At 41.7% G+C, this 24,682-nt stretch overlaps 1 protein-coding gene across 2 annotated transcripts in view; it reads right to left on the bottom strand.

Annotated features, from left to right (window-relative positions):
- Uvrag (UV radiation resistance associated) overlaps positions 1-24,682 on the bottom strand; it is a 238,294-nt gene that overhangs the window by 67,793 nt on the left and 145,819 nt on the right. The window lies entirely within an intron of this gene.

Genomic DNA, 24,682 nt, shown 5'->3' on the forward strand with positions numbered 1-24,682 from the left:
TGGATAGCTTTCGTAGTGTGGAAAGAGCCTAAATGTAGTGGGGCGGCCTGATGTGAGCCCATGAGTAGCTGGAGGGGAGACAATGGAGATGCCAAGCTTGACATGGGGAGGAGAGCTTGGCCAGCAGAAGGACACCATGAGACACAGTAGAAAGGCTGGTCCAAGGCTCTCCATGTCACAGTGTGGAGGGATAGCTATCCCGCTAACACAGGAAGGATGGAAGCAAGCCACCTCTGTGGATGCAGTATTCATTCAACAAACTGTTGCTGTGGGCGCATTAGTTTTCCTGCCTGCTTGGGGAGAGGGCACCTCAATTGAAAGTATGCCTGATTGGTTTGCAGGTAATGTGTGGGGCATATCCTTGATTAATGATTGATGTGGGCAGGCCACCCTGGGTACATGATCATGTTGATAAGAAGGCCAAGCTGGGTGAGGCAGGTGGAGCAAGCCAGTAAGCAGTGTTCCGCCATGGCCACTGCTTCAGTTTCTGTCTTAAATTCTTGTTGCGGGATATTTATAGAAGGCGTAAAGATGTGCTGTGATTGGTATAATAAAAATCTGAACAGCCAATAGCTAGCCAGGAGGTATAGGCGGGACTTCTGGGCAGAGAGTAAACTCTGGGAAGAGGAAAGGCAGAGATTCTCCAGTCAGACTCGGAGGAAGGATGGGCAGTTACAGAGGTACCACATGGCAAAATATAGCTTAATATAAATTGGTTAATTTAAGTTATAAGAGCCAGCTGAGAACAAGCCTAAGCAAAGGTTGAACTTCATAATTAATAATAAATCTCAGCTGGGCAGTGGTGGCGCACACCTTTAATCCCAGCACTTGGGAGGCAGAGGCAAATGGACTTCTGTGAGTTTGAGGCCAGCCTGGTCTACAAGTCACACAGAAAAACCCTGTCTTAAAAAACAACGAACAAACAAAGATCTCCCCACTGTTATTTGTGAGCTGGTGGTCTGATGAGAAAGTACTGCTGCATTTGATGCTCCATATGAGGTGCATACAGAGAGCCCCCTGCTGGTGGCACGCGGAGGGAGCAGCTTTCCATTCGTTTAAGAGGCCCTCCTATGAGCAGCTGACCCATTACTCTGCAGCAGGAGACCAGATAGAAATGGCAGCTACAGTGCGGACACAGCAGCTTCCCAAAGCTGGGACGGGTCTGCACCATAAGCCAAAGCCATGCAGCAGAGGGCCTAGCCTTGGCCAAAGAGTTTAAGATTTATCTCACAAGGTCAGAGAATGCTGCAGGCAATTAGTGTAGTCGAGTCTAGGCGGAGAAAACCTCTAAACAGGTACAATACATTTGAACAGGTGTAAGTGCTAGGGAAAAAAGGCAAAGAAAAGAAAATGGATATAGACAGTCATAAATAATACTTTAAAAATGAAAGCCTTTAAAGAAAAATTAAACTAATATAAAAAGAATAAGCCACATAAAGATGAGAAATACACAGGGTGTCTGGGGCCTGTATAGTGCTTTGTTGACTTGGAATTTTCAAAATGCTAATGAACAAAAACAATAGCTGGTGAGAGACATTGGATTATGCAAACTGCTAAATTAAACCAACCTATATATTTTAAGAATGTCTTAACTTCAGAATGGAAGTCAGAAAATATGTTGCATCAAGGGAGAGGCTGTGCTTTTGTTTCCAAGGAAATTAAAAGCTATGGATTCCTTTAAAGTGAATCCTGTGGGTGATGTCTTGAGGCTACAGACATGGGGGAAAAAAGCAAAGAAAGAAAACAAGACAGGTGAAGTTTTTCACACCTCTATATGGGAACAGTTCTGAGACTGGATGAGACATGATAAATCTTGATGGCTACAGAATTCTCATGACTTATTATTACATGCCATCCTTTCATATGGCATGGACAGAGGTTTGGTTACACAGATTAAACAGAATAAAAAGTCAGCAGATGCCCTTTATCTGCTCAAACAAAACAAAACAAAAAATCATCTTCAGCTGATTTGTGCACACTGCAATTCCATACTTGTGTTAATGCAGATATGACTGTTATCTTTAAGTTTCTGCATTTTCAGAATAAAAAGACCAGACGTCAATGAAAACAAGTAGCCCAAAATGCTTCTGTTGCAGTTTCTTCAAAATTCTACATCCAGAACAACTTCAAAGCTGCTAGATGAGATGGTCCAGCTTCACAGACTACTCCAGCCAAGACTTCAGATAGGGTTTTCACTTTCCCATCACACGGAGACTGAATATAAAATAATATATCTAGTTTTCCCAGGACTTGACCAGTATCCCAATTTTCTCTGAGTCCTAAAGAAGCTGTCACCCCTCACCCCCAAACAACAGGAAGCAGTTTAGAGAATACAATGCCCACATTCCCAAGAGGTGGGGTTGGTGGTCTCTGGCTGTTCAGTGGATGTCTGTCATTATTTGGGGGGGGGGATTAGTTGTTACTGGTTATAATCCTGAAAACCAAAACCAAAACCAAAAACCAAAACCAAAAAAACCAAAGGAGGCTGGATTCAAAAATCTCTTTCTGAAAAGAAAATGATAGGATAAAAAGGTAGATTATTGAATCTACTTTTAAACAAACAAACAAACAAACAAAAAACTATAAATCTCAAATATTTTACATTGGTATGGATTTTGTATATTGATGTAAATTTAAGGTTATTTTTGTTTTACTGCACATATGTTTCTACTCTTGCTTAAGGTATTGTACTTATGCAGCTCATTTGAAAGTTTAATATAACATTCTATTCCTTGAAGGCTATTTAGGATAATAAAGAAATACAGGTTAGTAATATGTCATCTATAACAATCAAACTTACAGTCATGTTAGGTATGCTTTCAAGGTCAAACATACATTTAAAATAGATAGATGGTCTTCACACAGTTCAGAGACTTACAGAATATGGCATTTAAGATGTTTTAATAACATAAGGCTTTTCATGACAGTGAGACATGTCTGATCTTGGCAGCACCAACTTACTTCAAAAGATGATGGGCACTGAAGAACCTCCACATGGAGTTTGCTTTCACTGTGGCAAAATTAGCCACTGGGCAAGAAACTGCTGACAATATGCTGTCCAAATTGGACAAGCAGGACACAAAAGAAGGTGGCTGCTGAACTTTGTCAATACAAGGTAGGACAGTTCTTTAGAAATTCCCTGCTTCACAAAAACTCTGTCAGATATTCTAGGCCTGCCAAGAAAGTATGCCCCAACATTTCAGAGGAACCTTGGGTGACTGTCCAGGCAGCTGTCTCTGTTGTTTCTACAGTTTTGGAAGTTGCCTGCTTAGCACTTCCTGTTTACTCAGGTAATATTATGTCCTTCTTGGGTCTCTGATGTGGTTGAAGACTAGATATAGTTACAATTTTCCTGTTACCAAATCCAGAAAAGAAACTCACAACAGATGTGTAAAGTTTACAAGGTTGAGAAACATAAAAGCTTAAGCTGTTTACCTAAGAAGATTTTTTAGGTTTAAAAAGATATTTTTAGGATGATAATACAAGCTATGATAGAAAATAATTTAGGTATAAAACTTTGACACATCAAGATAGAAAATAGAGTAATTTCTCCAAATTTGTCAAATACAAATGAACTGGTAATCCTTTCTTTCTTTCTTTTTTCTTTTCAGACAGGGTTTCTCTACTAGCCCTGCTGTCCTGCAACTCACTCTGTAGACCAGGCTGGCCTTGAACTCACAGAGATCCACCTGCTGTTGCCTCTTGAGTGCTGTGAATATAGGCATGAGCCACCATAGTCCAGTGGGAATGAAATTCCCACTTGATAATTGTTCTTAGTGTATATAATAGCCAGTGGAGAACAAGCCTAAGCTAATGCCTATCTTTCATAATTAATAAGTCTCCATGGTGTTATCTGCAACTGGCTGTCCTGATGAGAAAGTACTGCTACAAGTTCCTGCCTTGGTTTAGCTCATAAGCTAAATAAACTCTTCCTTTCCCAAGTTTCCTTTGCTTTTACCACAGAACAGAAAGCAAACTAGGCCATACTGTGTGCCAGTTGGGCAAACTGATGGGAAGCACAGAGTCCAGCAGAGTAGACAGGCACTGCTCACCTAATCATGCCAGCAAATGTGCAATTCATAAAGCATTCTAGTGCAAGAGACACTACCTCAGAGAGGTAAGGGAGGATGAAGAGACAAAACGTGACTAGCTGAGGCCTCACAGAGGCTGGAACTAAAGAAAGGAATGCCCAGTCTGGAGAAGCACACTGTTCTCAAGGAATAGAAAGGCAACCAGTAAAGTTGGAGAGGGGACAGACAGAGGAACACATGTCACAAACCCCCGAGACCATGAGCTCACAATCTGACCCATGAGAAGCAGAGTGATAAAAGTGCATGGGAACCAGGGAGCATTCCCCTCCTCCCCACCTCCTTTGAGGGAAGAAAGAAAATCTATAATGAAAGATTGTCTGTGACACTTAAGGAGACAGGTGTGCTGTAATAGGGAACAAGATGATTCCCAGACTTTTAAAGATGAGGTCAATGGAGAGGGCTTCAAACAGGAGTATGACTTGGAGTATGACTCTGACAGAGCTCTACTAAAAAGAGAATGTATTTCAGAGAAATCAAATTCCACATAATTCCATAAGGGTAAAAAATACCCCACCCTCAAAAAAACTTGGTGAAAGTGGCAGGGCTGTGGAAACTGTTAATGAACTCAGTATCAATTTCCTTAGAGAAGCAAGCCTCCCAGATTCCACACCCCTTTTATAACTTGAAAAATAGTCCAAAGGCAAAGTTCAGTGAACAGAACATAATTAAAGGATGGAAAACCTGTCTTTTTTAATAGTCAGTTTTGTAAAATAAAATTTCTGCCAAGTAAATCAAAAATCACATTCCACAACATTAACAGCCACCTTGCATTTGCCTAGCTTTTAGCAGCACCTGTTTCCCACAAAAACTGTAAATGCTAAAAAAAATAAAAAAAGAAACTCCATAATTAAAGCATGCAAGGTACATAAACACTCAGCAATGCCAGAAGACATTTCCATCTGGAACATAAACCCAAAGAAAAGCCATTCAGCATTGTCAATGTCTAAGACAACCCTTCCCAATGTGGTCCTGCAATGCAGATTTGTTTATTAAATAGCTCAAGTCTCCTAACACACATTCACAGCAAGACAATTCCTTACACGGTGCTGGTAACACATCACACGGGCTTAATCCCCTGTATGAAAATTATTTATCCAATACCTTCTTTAAGCGGGGAGAGGGGGTGGAGAGAAAAAAAACAGAGAGGCTGAGGCATAATCAATTAAAGCTTTTAATCAATTAAAGCCTTAAAGCTTGAAGCCAGAGAGGAAGCAGCCTAGGCCTTAGCTTTGTGATAGGAATGAGGGCACTCACAGGCTTCCAGGATCTGCATTGCGTGATCATTACCTCTATCAGAACCAGGTTAATCACCCCTCCCCCACTTCTGTACGAGCCTCAGGGAGACAGCCCATATTTAATTCATTTTATTATTCCTGCAATCACGAGGCACAATTATCAACCTGGCATGTTTTAGCCTATGCTTTAGTTGTTCACACAAATGTCTTGTCTCCTCAATCAGGGAGAATATAATTTCTTTAAGGACATGGCTGGTTAAGCTGAAGTCCTCGGCGGGTGTTAAACACACCCATCTAAACAAACAATAGAATGAAAACATCAGACAAATAACAACTGAGAAATATTTAGGCAACTACAGCCTAGTGATTAATTTAAAACAAGCCATGAGGGTCAGAAGACTTTAAGATTTGGAAATATTTCCATAATTCATTCTTTAATACTCCTCTAGACAAACAACCTCGTTTTTACATTACACACACATGCACATTGCTGAGAGTGCAGCAGGACACTAGGTCTTCAGTACACACGTACACACACACACACACACACACACACACACACTCTGCTGGGGGCACAGCAGTAGAGAACTCGGCACACACTAGCACCCATGTTCCTGGTCTCTCCCCACATTCATGGTGGTCACCTGGGTTCCACTCACCTCAGTCCCCATTTGCCACTCAAAGCCCAGTATAATTCTTAACCCACTACCTTTCACGCTCTGTACAATTTACCTGTGGGTTCCTTGAATCTTACACAGGGTTGTATACTGTGAGCCACAGCCTTCCCAGGACTATAACCCAGTCTCTGGAGCACCATGTTGGGAACACACTTGTTTGTGGAAAGAAGGGGAGAGAATGTGTGGATGAGGGAGGGGAGGGATGTTAGCTCACACCTAACTTCTAACCTCTGCATGTTGTTTTGTGTTTCCCCTTCTAGTAACAATCTTATTTAGCATTTTTATAACAATTGTGGAGATGTTCTACCCAACAAACCAGATGTTCACTCACAAAGGTCACCAAAGTCACCGGCTGATGTCTGATAAGCTGGCACTCCGAAAACCACCAACTCTAACTTTTATATGACAGCATTTTAGGTTTAGGGCTAAATCAAAAAGGCAGAAATTGTCAACACCAATAACTGTGGTTTCATTAAAGTCCTAGATGCAGCTACTAAAGTTCCAGGGACAATACTCACACATCATTACCTTCCAGACTTATGTAAATAAAAGGGAATAAAAGATTTGGAGATAAGTTCACAGAACTCCAGTAAATCAAGTTTTCAATAACTGTCCATAAATCTGTTAACTATGTGAGTTTTGAAGGCTAATTTTAGGTCATCTATCACAGAGGCTAAATACCTTGACCTACTTTCAGGATGTCAAAGCTCAAATTTATACACATAAGTTAGTGGACATGTTTTCCAAGGGCATATGCTGTCCCTGAATGAACCCATCCATTCAGAATGGATTTGAGAAAGATGTGTTTCAATTATGAAACTGAAAAAAAAAAAAAAAAAAAAAAACACTTCAGCTCATCATCTTGCACAGTTTCAGAGCACAGAAAGGCAATTCAGAGTTCCTCAGTCACGTGAGAAGTACAGACTTCACAGCAGCAGAGGACGCTCCAAGGGTGCCGACCTGACAGCAACCAGTGTAAACATCCAGGCTGTTGTTCTCAACTCCCCTTTAATTAGCATCGAGACCTGCCCAGTTCTGACCAGTCATTTGGAGCTGACCTCTGACAAGTACTTACAAGCCATCGAAATCTCATTTTATTTTATAGCCTCATATTTGTTATTGGGCTAATCTTTACCTGTTCTACATCACACAACAGCTCAAATATTTGAATGGTCCAGCAATAAATTTCCATGGTCCCCCTGGGTCAGTCAGATGTTAGCTGTTAAGTAAAGCTAAAAGGATCTATGCTTCATAAATTTCCTTCAGGGTCCACATTTGCTCTTACAGGCGAGGCTTTCAAGCCCAAACATCTTTATAGCTATGTGTAGTGATTTATTAACTCCGCCTTGTTTTATCCAGAAAGATCAATCACATATGTATCAATAAGCTGGTGTGCTGGGGACTGCTTTTATTGTACATATATCCACCTGCCTTTAATACAAACTGCAAGCTAAAGTTTTGGAAAGCGATTGCTGCATTTGAACAACCTTCACCTGTTTCTAATTTGGCACAAAACATATGGTTTAGCTCTGCTAGTTTGTTCTAAGCCAGTCTTTCCTCTTTTGGACCCAACCATATAAAAGAAAACAAATCCAGGGTACAAAACACTACATTCGAGGATGTTACATACCCATCCACCCACCCCCAAACGATCTGTGCAATTGTTCTGAGTAGCATTTCCCACAAATAACAGAGTGATGGGTACTTTGGAATATGAAATTATATTTCTTTGAAAAATTTAGATATGTCCAACACTACTCTTGAGAATTCTAAGTCATGTTCAAACTGTGAAAATGACTACTTTATCTCAGTCCCTCAAAAGAAGATAGCAGCTATATCTTGCTGCCTGTGTGGTCAGGAGACAGTGGAGGAATTTACACTGGGCTAGGTTAACGAAACCAAGGCTTTCTTTTCCCCTCCGTCATGCCTCTCTAAATTAGACCAAAAGTTTGGGAGGCAGGGAGCCAGAGGAGAGAGTACATCAACCTAACCCAGCATGGTAAAGTCAATAACAAAATTAAGAGTGTCTGGGTGCGAGGGCAGGAGAAAATCCCCAGGAAAAAGTGACTAACAGAAATGTCTAGCAGAGGCAGAAGTCAGCTCTGCCTCCTGCAGCTCCCGGACTTCTTTCCCGGGCACGTCTGCCCCTCTAGCCTCAGGGACTTAACACTGGCCATGGCTGGCAGGCAATGTAGGATTCAGATCCTCCTTGTCTGAGGCCGCTGCAAGTGTCTGGTCTGAGGCCTTTCCAGCCCCAAGTCAGAGCGGAGCTGCCTCCCTTAATCCCTGCCAGCATCCACACATCACGTGGCAGCTGACACTCACACCAGGCTTTGTTTTACCATCACACATTTACTAACCTGTCTGGTGCCGGGTATTGAGTAAATGCTCATCCAACAATTTAGTTACCAACAAACTAATGAAATCATAAACACTTAAAAAGTAGGGCTTACTTGTACAAACATGGTATATGTATGTAGCTTTATAAGTCAAAGTATTTTACAAGCCTAAATTAAATAAAAATTCGTTTACATGCTTACTAGCTGAAATACAGGAGCTTTATCCTCACTTCCAAGATTCTAGAACCAATTTCTCTCAGCACGTTAAGCCCCACCCTGAGTTGTATTCTCGTTGTTTGGAATTAATGCCCTTCTAGCCCTGTTCGACTGAATGGCTTAGAAATGATTCACAATCTACCGGCAAAGAGGAAGCTCTAGCTCTGTTACACTCCACTTGCCTACTGATTTCCCACATACCCACACATCCCTTCCTCCTCACTCTCAGGAGTCACCACCACAAGCTTTGGTTACAACAACAAACAACCATTACAGTCATGAAGTTTACTTTGAGCCAAGTCACACAACGTACGATCATTGTATTTGTTTCTCTTAAACTTGGCTTCCATGAGTTCATAGGCGTCTACCTAGGTTTGTTGTTCTTTTTCATTCATTTGCTGTTTATCTGTGTGTCTAATTTCTTTCCAGACCTGAACGTGATGAATTCCCCTCTTGGTGTAATTAAGGCCTTCAGTGATCTTTCGGTTCCTTCTTCTCTGAGCCTTCCATTCCCTGGCTCTACCACTCCAAGGAGCTGAGGTATTGCACCCCTCCACTCTCAGACCCCACCCACTCTGTAGCACTGGGGTTTTTCTCTTCTTGAATGATGGATTCCTCGCTCAGTTCATACCCTTATGCTAACAGAGTCCACCTTCTAGGAGGTTCCTAGAAGGAAAGGAGTACCTTTTTTTTTTTTCTTTTTAGGTCTGTTGGTGGAACCAAGGTCTAACCCCTCTTTAGAGGGCCCCAAGGACAGACCAAAGTATAACTCTACCAGAGTTAACTGGGCTTACTTACAGAGCATGGGTGTCTCCAGAGCTGCCACTCAGTTGGAAAGCTTCACTCAGCATAGATGACATCCTTGGGGCCATTAAAAATTTCTGAGGGGAAATTATTTCTGCTGCCTAGATTTATCTGTCAAATTAATTATCAACCCAATGTCCAGGCAGTATGGGGTTGCTTTTCAGACATGTAAGTCTTTGGTGTAGAATGTTGTCCACTAGCAAAACCGCTATCATCATCAGAACCCCTGGGCCAACTCAACAGGTGACCCTCAGGGTCAGGGTCAGGGTCAGGGTCAGGCCTGTGGGTTGTTGTGTTCCTTCTTAGAAGGCACCTGGGGAAGGTCACAGCCAGGTGCAGGTAATTCTGCCGCAGTTTCAAGTGGCCTCGTGGTTTTGGGAAATGCTAGGATCCAGGAGATTAAATGAAGAGGGCAGACTTTTCTTTTGTGTGTCTCTTTTGTACACTTACTACGTACATCATTTGCTTATTTATCACTGAACTAATAGTCCCTTAAATTCTACACCAGAATCAGGAAATGGAGTGTTGGGGACATGCAGGTCAGTGTAGAATTTCTACCAAAGTACTCAGCAGAACTCTCTGGAACTAGAATCAATTCCTGAATCAACTGTTGGTGAGGGGGCAGAATCACCATGTCTGGGACAAAGCCAGCTGTGGTTATCTGTCTTAGGCAAAGGAAGCAAGTGACCAAGGAGGCAGAGCTCTGGGAGGGACAGTGACTGTTGTAGCTGCCCCATGGTGTCCCACAACCACAGCTGTGTCACATCTGGTGAGTCCTTGTGGGTGTCATCTCAAGTGCTTCCTTCTATGGGAATAATGAGCCATGCGTGTCATTCTGTGATTTACTTCTTCATCTGTGGTTTTCCGAGAGAGGTTTTTACTGATAGCAATATCTAGTACATCCCTCCAACCTCCTAGTTAGTATTTCATTGTTCATAGTCTATTTCTATTTGCTTTATTTTTCACTAAAACAAATGATACATTAACTATCAATGCATTTCTTTATGAGTGTTTCTCTCTAGTAGATACACTTAGAAACACTGTGTCCCGTTGTATTAGATTCTGCCAAATGATTGTTACTATTAACTTACAGAACAATGTATAAGTCTTGGAAGGAAGCCTCTTGATTTCTCTATGGCAGTCCACACATTAATGTAATAAAAATAGCAGTACCAGTCTCATAATTGATGAACATATATACACACATGTATAAATTTAGATCAGCCCCTGAAGCATGGGACAACTACAATTTTCTGAGTGGTTATTATTGCTTTTAATCTTTATCACCCTAGAATATAATATAAGGCCTATTCACATGTGCTGAGTCAACTTGGCCAGGCTGGAAACATCCCCAGAATACCGATGCTCAACGGATCTAGGTTAGTTGAGCAAAAGATAACTACAGCTGATCGGGAGAGCAGAGCCATTACACTCCAAGGCCATTGTGACTAGACTCGAGGAGACGGACTGCCTAGAGATTTGCTCTCTGCACTCTCATTCTGCATGCAGCAGCTCCAGTCCCGCTAACAGATGCGATGGCAGCAGATTCCTGTGGTCTCCACCTGTTCTCCTTTGGGGTTCCACTCAGCAGCTGGATGGATCTACCCTGCCTTGCAGATCCTGTCCTGAACTGACCACCTGCACCAGAGCTTCAGCAGGGCAGGCTAGAGGCTTTCGCTGGCCCTCCAACTCCCCATTCTAAGTTTCTGCTGCTCCAGTTCCTCCCACAACTGTGCAGATACTGTAGCATTTATTTTGATGTGGTTGTGCTGACTAAAACCTAGGTGATTTGTTACCTTTGGTAATTTTTGTCTGAGCCATTCAGTGCCTCCACCATTTGTTCTCCCTCTCTTCCTCTTTCTTTCCTCTTTCCCACTTAGGTGCTAGAGTTTTCATTCAGTAACTCCTACAAATAAAGGAGAGTTCTCTCCTATGCATTTTTGGAATAAACACATAGATCCTGTTAGTTTTGAACACTATATTCCTGATGCACTTTCATACAGCTGTTGTTCAGACTTCCTATGGTTGTACTAATGTGTCTATATATCATCATTCTTTTGTTCCTAGCTTGTCTAGCATTTGTTATATAGACCAACGTGGCCTGCGACTTGTGGTAATCCTCCTGCTTCTACCTCTAGAGATGGGATTCCAGTCATGTCTGCCACACTCAGCCATTTGTCATTTTTAATGTCAAATAGCTTGCAGCAATCCATTTTCGTGTGCCAACGTTCCCGTTTGTCTCTTCCCCATTCCACGTCAACACTTGTGCTGTAAAATGCAGTTTAATAGCTTTCCTTGCTGCAGATCTGGCTTGCTGTCTGTGCAGTCCAGCCATACAGGCCAAAGCTGTTCTGCTTGGTTGCTGGCAGATTATGTCTGAGGATGTACAAGGAAAATAGATTTTCAATACCTTGCAATTGATGACTTCAAATGCCAACAGTTTTAGAGAATAATATCAGAAACAGGGTTAAATCAGAGTGGTGTACAGCACAGGTTGAGTGCGGCCACTCTGCTTTTTCAGCTTGAGTTTATGGTAACTAGAATTCCTTTCAGGCCACTTTTCTGAGTCACACAGTCACAGCTTTCCATTTGTTTCATGAACTCTGACTTGAGTTTTACGGATGTTATTTCCTCCTTTATCTTTTGAGAATTCTCGCTATCCTATCTTCAAAGACTTTATTTTTTAGATCGCTATTATTTCTGTTTCCTCAATGCATGGACTCTCCTCTTCCCCACAGGCCTTGGCTTCCTCTTCGATTTTTTTGTCCTATGCTCACTCCCTCTAGACAAGGAGTTGCATGTTGCCTTGGACTGCTCATAACTCACTGCCCTATAATGTTTCTCACAACAGCATCACTGACGCTTGGGACCAGATAATTCAGGGGTTTGTGGCAGCAGAAGAGGCCCTGTACACTGCAGAACAGAAGACAGCATGCCTGGCCTCTACCCTCTGGATGCCACAGCATGCTCCTTTGCCCCCAGTCAGAGGCATGCTGCCCCCTGGGTGATGACACTGTTGAGAACCACTGCCATACTGGTATTCTGCAGTGGACTGGTATACAGTATAGCATGCACCAAAGGGCTTCAGCTTTCTTCCCCCAACACAGGCAGAAAAGCAGAGGGTCTTTAGCTTTGCCCTCGTAGGGAAGCACGGCCCTAGCTCTTAGCCTCACAAAAGTGGCTGGGCTCTGCTCATCTCAAGTGTGGCTTGATGACTCCTGGTTTCCTCCTCTGTTCCCTTAAAGGATCACGGTTCCAGGCCCATCTGCCACCTGCTGGATCCAGTGGCACAGGGGCTAATGTTCTCCCTGCTCCCTGTGCTGGGATCGAACCCAGAAACCTTAAACATACTATGCAAGTGCTCTATCACTGAGTGACATCGCGGCCAGCTTAGGTTTTAAACTCTTCTTTATGATCATAATTTTCTCTCCATTACAGTCTGCAAAGAGGCAGAATTTGGGTGGGAGAGTATCTTTCAGTGAGATGTAGCCAATATGCATCCTCTCAGGAAGGACCAACATCCCCTCAAATCTCTGAGGAAAAATAGCATGCTACTTACCAAGTACTTTTTAACCAACTTATAAACCTCTCATTTTGTGATTTATGCAGAAACCACAAAATAATAAAACAAATTCTTACATCTTTCAGATGGAATATCAAGTTCACTACTAGGAGGTGACTTCTAAAAAGGTTTCCTTTTAGTAACAAAATTTTTAGTCTGGAAATGACAAAATCCTGCACCATTACTCAAAAATAAATATGACACCTGTGGAATATTTTGCAAGAGAAGTTGCCTGAATAAATTTATGTGTCATCCACACATTTAAAAAAGTTTATGTAGGTGTCAATCAAACTCCAAGAGATCTGCCACTTCTCTTAGCTTACAAACTTAGGTTTAGACAAGTTAAAATAAGAAAACGCTTCAGTTGCTTATTGGTGTGTTTAATTAACTTACAACAGTGAGTTCCTATAACTACTACAGTTAACACTTCTAGCATTTCATCAGTAGACTCTCCACACCACGGACCTGGGAGCCATCATTTACAGTAATGGGAGTTACTAACTAGCATCATGGGAAGGATTAATTCTTTTCTACGTCTTTTAAAAAGGTTTCTATTAATATGAGTAGCACTCAACATTCTAGGCATTATTAACACCAGTCTTGGCTCAAAAAGGAAATATGGAGACCTGCTACTATAAATTTAAAACCAACCCAGAAGCTAAAAGACTTATGAAAATGTATGAGTTATGAGCAAAACTAGCCACCCACATCAACACCATGCTCACAGTGAAGGTAAGGAGAAGCTATGCCTAAGAAACATGGAGCTTAGTCTCAAGGAAGCCTTCTAATAAGTAAAGCAAACAACGCTGTACAGAAATGGAGATTCTGAGGAGGTTAGTACAAACCTTAGCCACACCACTGTGAGTCTCTGGAATAGCAGAGACGACCAAAGGGAAACCTGCTTAAATATCCACACCGTACAGGCAGTGGGTGTTTGCACACAGATACATTTTATGACAGCAGGAGTGTCAGGTGGAGAGTTGTGTATATTTATCTGTATTGTTAAACTGCTCTCTGAAATAGATGAATGAAATGAAAAATGTCATTATCAAAGAGGACTGTTATCTCTCCTCTATATGCCCATAAATTTGGCTTCAAATAGACATTCTAGTTTTTGTCAGTTTGAGGGACATAAAACAATGTTTCCTGCTTTAAAAACTATTACATTTATTTATTTGTGTGTGTCTGTGGGTGCACATGTGTCTTTCCTTATATGGGCCCTGGGGACTCAGTTCAGACTGTCAGATCTGGTGGTAAGTGTCCATCTTGCTGACCTCTCCTGGGTTTAGTTTGCATTTTCCTGGTTACTAGTGTGGTCATTTTTCTTGTATTATTAGACACTTAAGAGTTGTTCTGCTATAACACTTTCTTAAACACTATGTCCATTTTCGATTAGGCTGTTTGCTCTTATTACTTTTATGTAAAGATACGAAAACAATACATTCTGGAGTCAAGATGATGGCTCAGTGGGCAAAGCATTTGCCTTGCAGGTGTGAGGACCTGAGTTTGACTCATAAAGGCAGTCACAGTATCATCTGTGACCCCAACACTGCTACAATATGATGATGGGGTAGAGACAGGAGAATCCCTAGTCACCTGTGAGCCAGCTAGCCTGGGGTACCCTGCAATGAATAGGACCTATGTCTGAAGCTGTCCTCTGACCTCCACAGCTATGTTATAGTCAGATACTATGGTCTACGCACGCACGACCCCCTCACAGAAAGACACACACACACTCATACACTCTGGACAGATCTTGGGTTAATCTGTGGGATTTAAAGTATGTTCTCTTGTCTGTGGCTTGCTTTTTCATTCTGTATTCTCTTGTTTATAAGCAAGCTGCTTCTTCTCTTAAATGAAATCAAACTTAGGGAATCTTTCTCATAGTACTGGCTATTTCTGTGGTTTATTTAAGAAATCCTTTCTGGATTCAAAGCCAAGGAGGTTTTAATTCCAAAAACCTGAATCTCATTTTCACTGGAACAAAAGTTCAACTAGCAGGGAACAAAACTGTAACTACTATGTGGGACTTGTGTACATACAGACATGAAGTGGCTGCTGGGGACCTACAGGTGTAGAGCACTCTGCATGGATTCTCCTGTACTGTTTATACTTCTTGGTGGCTGTTATCTTTGGTTTTTCACGTGAGTAAACAGGAGCTAGATGGATAAAGCAAATGTTCAGAGAAAGGTGTCTCAGAGAGTGAAGGGGAAAGCATTAATTCTTCTTAAGAACACACAGCTTTTATCCTTTCAAAACCAGTATGAGCTGGGTGTAGTGATACACAGCTCTCAGGGGCTGGAAGCAGCCTGGGCTACACAGCATGGCCTTATCTCAAAAACAGAAAAAGAAAAAAAGAAAAGATGAAAACTACGGCCATACCACAATTCAAATGTAGGTCTTTCTGTTAGGTAGACAGGAGCAATTGTATGTTCAAATAAAGTCATGTTTATTATAACTAATGTGATCCAAAATAAATATATATTCATATGTTTTGATTAAATTTATTAAGCACTCAAGCCTAGTTTGAGTAAATTTATTAACTACCCAAGCCTTTTTTTGAGTGCAATTTGAATTTTTGCTTCAAGATTAAATTATAGATGCATTTCCCTTTCATCTACACCTAAAAGAAAACAACTGTGCAACTTCAAATAAATCACTTACTAGGCAGGGATTTGAAATGCATGCCCGCGAATGCAAAGTGGGCAGCAGCTGTTCTGGGCCAGCATACCTGCCCTTTGGTGCCATCTAGCCTTTGCCTGGACTTCTGACCGCTGCCATATACACTGGCTCACGGTGAGGGACCACTGTCTCAAGCATGCTTTTGCTGGTCCCCTCCAGTCTGGCCCTGTGCTGGCTACCAGCCCCTTCCACACCAGAACGGTTGTCTGCAAATGCAAGCACTGCGCTATGGCACAGCTGATCTGCTGAGATGCCCACTAGTGGCTCAGGGGCAGGCAGCACACCCAGCACAGAGCATCCTGGACAAAGTGGCTCTCGTCGCAGACAGGCCATCTACAGAATACAGCATGTTACCCAGGACTGAATGTTTTTTGTTGTTCTAGACCACAGTTGCTGAGGGAAATTGAAATTGCAGAACCCGAACCAGCAGATAAAGGAGCGCAGGAGCGCAACTCCGAGACCACAGAGCGACTGCACACGCTGGCTTCTTAGTGTCCTCATCTCCCCATTCTTGGCTGACCAAAATCATAAAATGCCTAAGAATGAAAGGAAACAATAGCATGTCTCTTAATAAAACATCAACGAAGCCTCGGATGATCTTGCCAGAGTCCACGGCTCCTATGCTGTCCTAAGATAATATGAAAGACTGAAAGGCCAGCCCACGGAACACCTCACTGCTATTCTGGGGCCACCTGTGACAAACATGATGTCATGCATTGTAATAATATAACATGATTTCACTTATACCACAGCCCACCAGTCACTAAGTACATTATCCCTCCATCCCATCTCCCCTCTGAGAATTTCTGAACCTCTATTATGATTTGAATATATTACAAACCAGAAAAGCAGGAGTTCAGGTTGGGGCCACATGTCGTCTTCATCTGGTTTTCCTTTTTGTCCCACTGTCCCATTACATTACTGAATTTTAATTTAGCTGGATGCAGAAAACTGAGATGACAAAAATACTCGAGAAGACTTCCTCGTCCAGATAATAACATCAGCACTGCTAAGACACACTTCATTAAAAGTGACACACACAATATACTTCCAAGTGTCAGCAATGAAACAGCCACGCCATTCCTTCTGACTCATTCTCCACATTTCCCTCTCAGCGGAATGCCAGATCTTCACAAGGTGTTCATTTCCTGTCTCACCCAGCAACCACCTTCTGCATTTTTATTGTGTTGATCTCTCCTGCCTGCATTTCCTTGGGGATTCCTCATTTTAAAGCATTCTTTGCTCTCACTCCCAACACCACCCGCTCAGCAGTGCTGCTGAGGCCTGGGATTACAGCAATCGCAGAAACGAGCAGCTTGCTTTGGTCCTAAGGGACTCCATGAAATAACCATTGCTCTGGCGATAGCATATAGAGTTAAGACTGTAGACCACAGTGTGGAGGGTCAGATTACCTAATAGCATTTGCAAAACTGAACATCCCTTTATTCTCCTAACTCAACTTAAAAAAAAAAAAAAAAAAAAAAAAAAACCTTATTTTTTGAATGTCAGTCCAAGTATCTTGGCATGAAAGGGAAGTAGTTTAATTCTTTGAAAAATGTAGTTCCTACACTGCAAACATTTCAGACAAAAATAAAACAGGTAAGGCCAGGCACAGTAGTAGAAAATGTGACCCCAGAACTTACAAGAGAGGCAGGAGGATGGTAGAGGTAGAGGACAAACCTGTGCGGATGGTAAGCATCACTGAGCACACACATCAACGCGCTTCATTTCAGAGATGTATAACAAGAGAGAGCTGGGCCACAGAAACCAGACAATGGCAAGTGATGTGAGCGCAACAAGCGCCTTGCGGAGAGCAGGGCTGTGTACAGCACAGTTTTGATTCTGGCTGCGGCTAGGGAAGGCAAATAGGCCAGCATGGACGATGAGTAACAAGGTCAAAAGTAACAGGAGGTGTCTGGAGCAACCAAACGCTCAGTTTCACTCAAACATGGGTTATGACTCAGAGCAAACTGGGGGTGCGACTGGAGTTCGCAGCAGGCCAGCTGGTTACTATTTAGTCTGAACACAGACCACATTCTTTTTAAGAACGAAGGCTTCAACAGGCCCTGACTGAGGGTGCTCACTCATCCGACTCCTGTGTTTCCCTATCCCAGATCCAGTGTGTCTGGCTGCTTCAAACTCCTGCTGTCCTGACTTCTCTGCTCTGACAGGTTGCACCTTGAGCGGTGAGCTGAAATAAATAGCTGCTCCTGCTGGCTATTTTTATCGTGGAAAGAAATAAAATCAATTAATAAATGGAAGCTCAGAGTTTTTACAGAAAGGAATTTATGAATCGATTAAGACGTTGTGGACAGGTAAGAATGCCTGAGATGGGCAAAGGAAATGAGGAGACAGAATTACAGCATTTCAACGAGGGGTCTGGAGCTTTCATTTACATTTTCACTATGAGCATTGTAATAGTGAACCTCAGGCACTCACCTCACCATATAAGCGAAACCCATGTTATTCTATGTGCTTCAACAAGATGACATTAAAAATCTCATTCATTCATTCATTCATTCAACAGGCTGGCATTGGCAGCTACGTGGCAGGCTGAGTGAACAGAGGGACAAAGGCTCACAGCTAATTGGCAGACCCCTGTGTCTTTTCTTAAATGTTTTGCTGAAAGGGAGCTTCATGGACCTCCAGATCTGCCTAGGGGGCTGCAAGGAAAGGAAAAGACTCAAAACAAGGTGCTAGACCACCTCTCAGCCTTCATGAGAATCAGGCCCACAGGCAATGACTATTAACTTGGCTCAATATCATCTGAGTTTGAACACATCACATTGTCTCTGCATTTAGAAATTCAATTCCTAAAAGAAATCAGACTCAATCAAATAAAGAGGAAATTCCTGGGATTTTGATGCTCCAAAAGGAATAAACCTAAGTACAAAACAAAACAAACAAATAAACCAAGGACATGTAAAGACAGCATCCACATTTTCTGGGTTCCAACAATTCCATTAGAAAAACCCCAGCTGCCCATCCCTTAGAGATCTGCAAAGTCCTTTTGTAGATGTGCCAAGAAGTTTCAGAAGTACCTGCCAATTATACCACCCCATTTCTCCAACTGAAAATAAAACAAAGAAAAAATTCTGCTCCCCCCAAGTGAAAAAAAAAAACCCTTCAGACATTTTTTGAGGGCTCAGAAAGCCGTCTATCTACTCTGGCCAGTGGGGGGTGAGCTCACTCAGTGACATTTCAGGTTCTGTTCTGAATCTTCCAGACAGCCCAAGTAAGAAAGGAATGATGAACAAACAATATAGTTTCTTTTAAAACCACTCTGAAATTTACATTTTAGTCTTCAGTGAAGGAAGCAAGACACATATTACAGCTGAACCTTTGTGAAAGCCCTTCCTGCTCTGTAGTTGAGTCTTACAGGGACCTGCAGCAAAGACCTCAGAGTTTCCCTTCATGGTGTGCAGTGCATAGTCACAGGTGAGCAAGGCACCTCTCCTGAGCCATGCTTCTAAGTGGCCAGACAAAGGAAGAGTGAATTTCCCTTCCTCCACGAAGAGTGGGGAACTCACTATCTCATATGCAACAACCTGCAGAGGCAGGCAATCAGAAAGGACAGCAGCTAAAGATCCGAGGCATCCGGCAGTTTAACTATAATCTGTACAATGAGTCATTCAACTCCCATTCCCATCTCCCATGAAGGCCTGGTTTCATTTAATACCCTGGAAAGGTTTATATCAAGCTGAACACTCAGGTGGGAAGCAAGCTGTATCTTTCCTGCTCTCTTGTTGTCTAGGATAGAGTAACCATCAGCTAACAGGTCCATTCAATCAACAAGCATAATCAATAAGTTTATTTCTACTTATATATTTCTACACCCATGCTGTCCCAAAAAGGATTTGAAGCATTTTCTAAAACTTCATAAAATCAGCCTGCATGTTTAATAGTTCACAAAAATCTGAAACATCAACTCTAAAATGCACCATTAACTGAAATAGTGTTAAGATAGATGCAGAATACAACATACTACTAATACAATTCACCTTTAGTGACATTAAAATGTCAGAAATATACATTTAGTCAATATAATACAATAGCTTCCAGTAAAAAAGGGAAAGTAGTAGAAAACAAAATTAATCCACAAAAATGTAATTATGATGGTTCTCCTGGCAAAACAAAATTGGTAACACAATCAGATAAAGTCTAGACAGCCACCATAGATGGTTGAATTGCCTGTATGTTCAGCCGCCCCTTCCCAAATTAAAGTACATAGTTGATCTAAAGAAAGAATACTTAACATTCCAAGGGATAGCCTTTTTTCAGGCTTCCAAAATGATTTCCCATATAATTCACACCTTAAGTCAGATTATTATGGAGCAACTTGATAAAAACCTGGAGGGATATTTACTTTCAAAAATAGCCAGCGTTGGTGGCGCAAGTCTTTAATCCCAGCACTCAGGAGGGAGAAGCAGGCAGATCTTTGTGAGTTCGAGGCCAGCCTGGTCTACAGAGCTAGTTCCAGGACAGGCTCCAAAGCCACAGAGAAACCCTGTCTTGAAAAGCAAAGAAAGAAAGAAAAATAATATGGACTACAAGGAGGATCAGAGGGTGAAGGAAACCTGTGCTTCCATAAGGTGAGGACTGGGAGGGAACTGGCAGGTAAAGATGCCCACTGTTACTAGAAATTGATATCCAAGACACTGAAGGAGAGGACCAACTCCTAAATTGTTCTTTGACCTTCACACTCACATCATGGAATGCAGGCAAGCGTGTAAGTAACACATACATGCACATGAAAGTGCACACATACACATACATCCTCCTGATGCACACAGGTGGGACTGCACACACACAAATAAATAAATGTAAGTAGAAAGAAACAAAGGCAATCTTAAGGTGCTCTCTTTCAAGTACATATCTGGCCATGGTCGTCTCTCTTGCTTGACCCTCTTCTGACCTCCTCGTGCCTCTCCATTTTAAGAGAAAGCACTGCTCTTCCCACTGTTACTCTGTGTTGTGCTGGAAGTTCTAGCAGGAGCAATTACATAAGAAAAACAAGACAAAACAAAAAGCATCCAAGTCGGAAAGAATTCAGATTTTTTTTTCTGTTCACAGACAATATGAACCAATATATAGAAAATTCAAACAATCTGTGAAATGGCAAAATAAAAATGACAGCAGAAATATATTTAAGCAAGGGCATTCAAGACTTGTATATTGAAGGTATAAAACATTGCCAAGAAGAACTGAAAAGGACCTAAATAAAGACAAGCTGTTACTATTTTAATTACCAATAAGATGCCAATACTTGTTAATAACATGGAAATTCTTCTCTGATCCATAGATTCTGTACAATCCCTTTCAAAATCAATGTGGTTTCTTTTTTCAGAGTTGGCAAGCCTGATCCTCCAATTCTTAAGGAATTGCAAAGGACCCTAAATATCCAAAACAGTATTGCAAAGGAACAAATATGGAGTTCTTTCCCTTCAAAATTGCAAACATTATTACGGCCCTGGCATAAACACAGACATACAGACAACTGGAATAGAAATAACAGTCTAGAAATAATCCGTGACCAATTGATTCTTTTGCAACAAGGATGCCAAGGCCATTCAAGGGAGAAAGAATAGCTTTTCCAACACACTATAAATCAAAAAGAAAGAAACACCCCAAAATGGAACAAACAGCTACCCATAAGAATTAAAATTTCAAAACTAGTATAGGAAAACATAGGGATAAATCTTTATGACCTTGGTCCGAATGATGGGTTTCAGATATGAAACTAAAAGCACCTGAGACAACAGAAAAACTAACTTTATCAAAATTAAAAACCTCTTATGCATCAGGGGAACCAAGAAGGCTGTGAAGCAACTCTTTTAATTGCTTACTCTTTACTCATTGAAGGGAGATTCCCACCCTAGCATTACAGTGATGGTTAAATATGCAATATCTCATCCTTGACCTGGGCTTAAGAGCAGGTTATCAGACATGTGTACTAACACCACCAAGGAAGAGGACACTGCACACCACAGTTAGGAGTTGCATTCAGTAAAAAGAGTGAACAATCTGAATGTTGAAGTATGAATATGCCAGGAATGTAACCCCAGTTCAATAGTGTTGGTAGGTGGAGCCTTTCTCTAAGGGGTGGTCAGGTTATAAGAACTCTGTCGTCATGAATAGATTAAAGCTATGACGAAAGGAAAGGAGGAATCTGGTTCCTTCACATGCCTTCCTTGGAGGGTGAAGTAAGAGGGAGGCACAGCCTAGGTGGACAGAGAACATGCTAGGGTTCTTCCCAGCTTCCAGAACTATGAGAAAGAAATTCCTGGTTTATAAATTTCCCAGCACATGTGCACACGCACACTGCTATAATAGCGCAAACAGATTAGACATGGGGTCTGTTTAGACACACCAGCCTTATAGTATCAAAAATGGACGTGAACCCTGGCTGCAGGAGTTGGATGTGATTGGTCCTTTCAGTGATCCTGGGAGGCCTTCCTGTGTTTACCACATGCCAAGGCACATAATACTGGCTTTAAGTTTTCACTTGAACCGTAACAACTCATAGAATAACAGAAAATGTTTACAGTTCACTTATCTGATATGGGTCTAATATCCAGAATACATAAACTTAACAACAAAAACAAATAACCTGCTGGGTGGTGGTGCACGCCTATAATCCTAGCATTTGGGAGGCAGAAGCAGGTGGATCTCTGAGTTAGAGGCCAGCCTGGTCTACAGAGTGAGTTCCAGGACAGCCAGGGCTAAGCAGAGAAACCCTGTCTCAAAAACACAAACACACACAAAACCAAAACAAATAAAACATCCCAAACCAGATAACCCAATTAGAACATGGGCAATAGATGAGGAGACATTTCATCAATGAAGATACACAAATGGCTACTAAGCATAAGAAAAAACAATGAAAACAAGCACCATTTGGTAAGGAATAACAAAGCAAAACCACAAAGCGGGGCACTTCACATCTGGAAATGTAGAATGGGCAACACTTTGGTGTTTCCTCTCAAAGATAAACAGACTTAGTGCATGACTCAGCAACTTCATGGAAGTGAAGGAAAGAACTGAAAATGGGCATCCAAACAACTACGAGGAAATACTCATAACGGCACTATTCATGAGAGCCACAGGTAGAAATAACCCAGATGTCCATCAGGAGGTGAATGAGGAAACAAGATGTGGTAGACACACTTGACGGAAAATTACTGGACCATAAAAGTGAATGAAGCACATGCTGACTGTGCTCCAGCATGGACACATATTGAAAACATTATGCTAACTGATAGAAGCCAGGAAGAATCCATAGAGACAGAAATAGATTGATGGTTGCCAGGGACGGAGGATGGGCAGGGGTCAGGGAGTAACTGCTTAATGGGCACAGGATTTTATTTGGGGTTTCAGAACCATACAGGTGCTAGGTGCACAATGATGAAAATATACTAAAATGCCACTGAATACTTAAATAAATCTTGAATTTTGTGTTACACGAATTTCAAACTGATTTTTAAAAAAAATATCTAAGAAAAGAAAACAACCTCATGTTCCCCTTGTCAAATACATACATTACAGGCTCTCATTCAATTTCTTATGTTTTTTAAACTGAAAAGCATTCTTGGGCTCAAGTCAATCACAACATTGGAAAAGGTACTGATCTAATGTCTTCAAGCGCTCCTTAGCTGAGAGTCATTGTTCTTCCAGACATATAGTCATCCCTTAATATCTAGACTGATTCCCACCCTCTTTCATGGTTGCCAGAGCCCACGAGACTCAAGTCCCTTATATTAACAGTAAGGTATTGCATATAGCCCACACATACGCTATGATTTAAAGTACTTTTAAGTGGCTTCTAAGTCCTACTATATGACAATAACCACATGTCCCAGCAACTCCACTGGTGCACAGAAGAACAGAATGGGTACCCAACACCTGCAAATAAACAGAGCAACACTATTGCCTGGTGGTTAAATAGCGGTTACTGGGGCTGGAGAGGTGGCTTACCAGTTAAGGGTACCCACACCAGGCAGCTCACAACTGCCTAGAACACCAGCTGCAGTGCATCTGAAGACTTCCTGCCTCCTGTGCAACACCTCCTCCCCATATACACACAATTAAAAATAAAACAGAAAGTTAAAGAAAAATCTTTAAAAGTAGTTGTTTTACTTTGTTTAGGGTACAACTGTACATGTTTATTATAGATACAACTGCCCCCCAATACTCATTGGAGGGCAGGGCCACACTGCTAAGCCATGCCGTTGGTACTCTCTCTGCACTGCCCACCTTCCCTCTAAAGACAGTGATGTTAAACTGCTTTCAAGTTCCCTAAATACACTTAGTAATATCTAATTTTCAAGCCATGGAAACGAGATCTTCCTAATCCAGGACAGTGGTTCTCAATCGCATCATACATCAGAACCATCAGTAAAGCTTTTAAACATTACTCATATCTGAGTGCTACCAATAATGTCAGGATCTCCAGGAGAGGGTGGGGGTCAGGAATCTAGGGGTCAAAAGCTCAGTTTTTAAGGTTCTAAAGATGATTTTAATGCATAGCCAGAGTTGAGAGTAATTCACTTGGACATTCCTTATCCCTTTCCCTGCCTGGCCACTGCTCCTCTCCAACCCCTCCCCCCCTCCTCTTTCTTGTCCTACCTCACCTCCCAGGAGCTGGGGTTGCTGGGATTACAGCTCATAGACCATGCTTACTCTGTAAATGCCAATTGTTTGTGTTGGAAATTTGTCTTTCTAGAAATCATTTGACTAGAATTTCTAATGTATTAAAGTTTCCTGCATTGTCTCTTTACTCTCTAATGCCTGAATTCATATTTGTAGTGTTTCTCCTTTTTTCATCCCTCAAACTGTTATTCCATCTTCTCTCTCTTCTTTCTAAATTCCTTCCACGTTCTTTCCTGGGCTTTTGCTAACTGTTCTTCAGTTGCTTCACTTGAGACTTAGATAATTTACTTTTGAATACCTTTTCTGGTGCATGTACTTAGATATACATTTCCCTGAGTCCAGATATAGTTACACTCCATAAACTTTGACATGCTATGTTCTCATTACCATTCAATTTAAATTTTATACTTTCTTTATGGTTTCTCTG

This window comes from Phodopus roborovskii, unplaced genomic scaffold, assembly GCF_943737965.1.
Source record: "Phodopus roborovskii unplaced genomic scaffold, PHOROB, whole genome shotgun sequence".
NCBI classification, from domain to species: domain Eukaryota; kingdom Metazoa; phylum Chordata; class Mammalia; order Rodentia; family Cricetidae; genus Phodopus; species Phodopus roborovskii.